Below are 4,809 nucleotides of genomic sequence, written 5' to 3' on the forward strand. Positions count from 1 at the left end.
TAAACTTCATACTTAGCTGATTAAAAATATTAGATTGACTAGGTTAAGTTTAAAGTCAATTTATCAAACAAATTACTCATGAACTCTATGTGCTCCAGGTTTTTATTGGTATAGCCGTATATAATAGGTATATACCGTACACTAATGGACAGTGTTTTCATTATATGACTTAGGTATATATTATCTGAATTTAATTGAAATTTAATTTAAATAATATAACTCCTATAGTTTGTTAATGGAATTTGGTAATTTTTTACTTTTGATTCCTCAAACGCCCAAAGTACCAACTAGATTCACTTTCTGATTGAACGAGGTACTGAAGTCGAAAATCGAAGAACTTTTACTGCACCAAAACGTGATGGCTGCAGACACACACAGATCATTGTAAAATCAATACATTCCTCACTCTGCTCAGAATCTAAAATAATAAAAACATATTTAGGGACAATAATTTCTTTCGCACTAATAGCGATCATCACTAATAGAAACCTTCAATAAATAAAAATGTCCATCGTAAATCTCGAAATGTCTATTTTGAGCCCCTCCCGGGGTTGGGGAGGTAAATTGATTTGAGAATCTAAACGATACAGGGCGTCACTCAAACGCATTCCAAAAAAATGCATTCAAATCGGTCCAATCGTTTAGGAAGAGTTCAGTGACACACACACGTACAGACTGTACGGTACAGTAGAATTAATTATAAATATAAAGATTATAAAAACCTATAAAAAGTAATAACAAGATATAGGATAATAAATTGTATATTAAATAGAATTGATTATCTGTAAATCTACATAATGTCTCAGTTAGTAAATTTATTATATTATACTTTATAATCAATGTCTTATACTCTTATCGTAATATCAAGATCATATATTAAATATAATTTTATTTTTATCTGTCACTAAAATAAAATAATTAAATCTTTTACGAAGGTATATATTTTGTTTTTGGTCGAATACGTATTTCATATTTTCATGATTTTGATTAAAATAAGACCCAATCCTTTACATTATAACTTCCTATAACTTCCTTAAAATTAATACATTTTATTACTGATACGTAATAATTAAAAAAAAAAAAATTATAAAACCCTCACATTTTACAACCTAGGGGTTGTAGCCAAAAGTTTTTTACAAATCATTATATAATTGCATAATTTTTTTTATTTAAAGTAAGGGTAGTTAAATTTTTTTTGTGAAAATTACAACAATTTTACCCCTCTAACTTCTCACTCTTACCATGAGAACCATTTCTTGCACCATTTTATAATTAGGTACGTAATTGTCAGTTATAGAAATTTTTCAAATCTTATTTCATTTTTGAGTTTTGATAATGTAACCTACCTGTATTATTGTCAATATTAATAAATTAATAGGTATATATTTATTTTTATTTTTTAAGACTTATGTTTATACATTTATTGAGTTGCCATCATAAAGAATTTCTCTGAACTCTGGACTTTGGAGGGAAGATCTTTGGCAATAGCTAATATTTACGACATTTTTTCTCATTAAGAGTAAATTAATCAACATAAATAATGTTTAATAACTATAATAATGACATTATATAAGTCTCTAATGCATAAATCTTTTATCAAAATGATTACGATTTACGATGTATTGTACTATGTAATATATGTACGATGTACCTACAATTTCTATAGTTGTGGACTCATGACATATTATAATATAAATAATATTATTATTAATAATATAAATTAAGACATTTAAACATTTAAGTAGGTACACCTTAGTTGTATTAATGTACGACGTTAAATTGTAGGCAATTGGCTTATAAATTATAGATAATAAATATTAAAATTGTAAGATTATTATGTCTTTAAAAATTTATTTTATTCTGATTGTAAGCTCGTGAGACTACTATTAGTACACGAGCTTATATTATCCTTGTTCCGCTTTAAATGATTGATGAAGTAAAAATATATCGGTATACATCTGTACCTTGGTACTTGATGTCTTGGCATTATTATTTCTTATTATATATGCGAGTAGTGAGTATACCTGTAATATCTATTCTGTACTGAATACTATAATATATTATGTAATATGTAGTATGGCTCTACTGTTAGACACTATACTAGGCAAATAATTTCAATTTGTATGTTTTATATTTCTATAGAATTTAACTTCTAACACTAAGTGTCAGTGGCACATTATTTTACGTACTTTAATCTTAATTATTTAACAAAAGGTTACATAATATAATGATCTCGTTTGTTCTCGATGTATACAGGCCCGGATCAATGGGTATAGGCGGCATAGGCCCACGCCTAGGGTGGCATTTTTTAGGGGTGGCATTTAACATTTTTGCAGTCAAGTTCTGATAAAATGTTTAAATTTTTATTAATTTTAGATTCTGAGCGGAGCGATGAATGTATTGATTTTACCATGATGTGTGTTTTCATTTTTTTTTGTGTCTGTCATCACGTTTTGGGGAAGTAAAAGTGCTTCGACTTTTGACTTCAGTACCTCGTTTGATCAGAAAGTGAATCGAGTTGGTACTTTGGGCGGTTAAAAGTGTTTAATATTTTTCTAAATAATCGGGATGAATAAACTAATAATAAGGGGAAAAACGCGAAATTTAACGCACAATCAGTTTTCGACAAAATCGATTTTGGTTTTTGATTTAATTTTAAAACAAATGACCATTGGTACATGCAATTTTCACCGAATGTTTATAAAAATATATTCTATCCACCTTGTCATTTTCAAAAATTTTCGACTTGAACTATTCATAGGTATATGCAATTTTCGATCATTATTAGTTTTCTTTAAATTAATATCGATAAAAATGTATTTTTTAGGTAAGAAAGCTTGAAAATTTAATACAAGGCTCTAAACATATCATTACAATATAGCAGCTGAAAAATAAAATCAATTCATAGTCACAATTTTTTTTTTATAATCATTCAAAGTTTGAATTTTGACAAAATACGTAAAAATCACAAAAATTCGCAAATTATTTTAAGCTAATAGAAATTCATAAATATTTTTCTTGTGAATCTAAGATTTGAAAATTTAATACAAAATTCCTTACAAGTTTGTCAATGTTTATCACAAAAAAAATGTCCACCGGAAATTCAAATTAAATTTTTACAACATTGGATTTTCACTAGATTTCACATTTAATGATTTTCTTATTTTAGTGTAACTCTAAAACAAATGACCGCAGTCCGCAGATACTTGAAATTTTCACTGAATGTTTATATACGTATTTTCACTATTTTCTATATTTGATAGATAATGCATGAGTATGAACTATGAGTTAAAAGCAGAGACGGATTTACACAATTGCCGCCCCTATAGACAAATTTTTTTTGCCGCCCTATTACGACTTAGTAAAAAAACAAAATAACGAAATATGTAATCTATGGTTAGTATTTAGATAATAGATAATATACGTTCCGGCAGTCGTTCGATTATTTACTTGGACGTTTATTGTTAGGTATGTATTAGTATTATAAAATAATGAAGAAATTATATTAACAAGAATATTATGTTATACAAATATTAAACATTTTCATTTTCCATCCTTCAAAGTAATCACCGTACATAAGAAAATCAAAAAGAAACCTAGAGTATATTTTCAATAAAATATTTGCCTAAAATTGCCGCCCTAGGCAACTGCCTACTTTGCCTGACGCTAAATACGCCACTGGTTAAAAGTGTTACAATTCAAAAATACTCTTATAGGTTTATTGCCGTATAATGTATTTCAGTATTTGTATTTATTTATTATTAATTTAATGTATACCTAGTAACTTAGGTTTTAAAGACCAACATGTATCAAAATTGTTAATTAAATGCGAAATAAGTTAATGCATTTTTTTATGTTAACAATAGTTAAGTATACATAGGTATACATAGGTATTAATATATTATATAATATTATAAAACAATAGTTAATATACTAATCACAATAAAAAATATTGGATACGATACACTAACTCGCCCATTGTCTATGTCCTATGTGACTGTATACCTATACTTGATCATGTTTAGTTTTTCCGTTTTAGAAGAACGTATGCTTTGGAAAAACTATTGCTAGGTATTCTATATTTGTATCTATATTCATAATAAACTGATTAATTATTATTATTTATTACTAAACACCGACTATATTGAGCCCACTACCTCTATCATAATAATATCGTCTTGTCCTCGTCTTTTGACATTATAGTTGCTATTTACTTCATATTGATCAACTTGAAACAAAACGTTGGCCCTTACACCGGACCCACACGCGATTATATTATTGCATAGTGCATACGCATCGTATTGGGCTATTATTGGCTCGTCCTCGCCGCACGAAGACCTTAACCCGGATCGATCGCATACGACAATACAAAAAAATGTCGAAAATCTCCTCTCGCCTTGGGTCCTATCACTCCGAGAATAGAGACAGAGTATTTTCGATTTCGATTGTACTTGACCGCTCATTATTTACAATCAACATCGATAATAATAACAACAACAACAATAATAATAATAATATAGTATGGTGAGAGGACGTCGTGCCGGCAAGATGGCTGCTCACCCGGCGTAAAACCGGCATAAAACCGGCGGACCGGAGATGACGTTCGGGCGCGACGGGTTATTTTCTCGATTGCCATTTGCCGCTTGCCCGAGTTCCCCTCCACAACAACCGTCATGGGTCGATATCGGACGCGACCGTAGGTGCGCTCGAGTGCTACGCATGTTCCCGTCCTCAGTGACGTCACAACGACCGCAGTCGACCATGCGCGCTATGCGGTGTTCGTGACGTCATGCGCGCTGGCCGACGCAA

Source organism: Diuraphis noxia, unplaced genomic scaffold (genome assembly GCF_037042655.1).
Source record: "Diuraphis noxia isolate RWA-SAM2 unplaced genomic scaffold, SU_Dnox_SAM2 contig0003, whole genome shotgun sequence".
NCBI lineage: Eukaryota > Metazoa > Arthropoda > Insecta > Hemiptera > Aphididae > Diuraphis > Diuraphis noxia.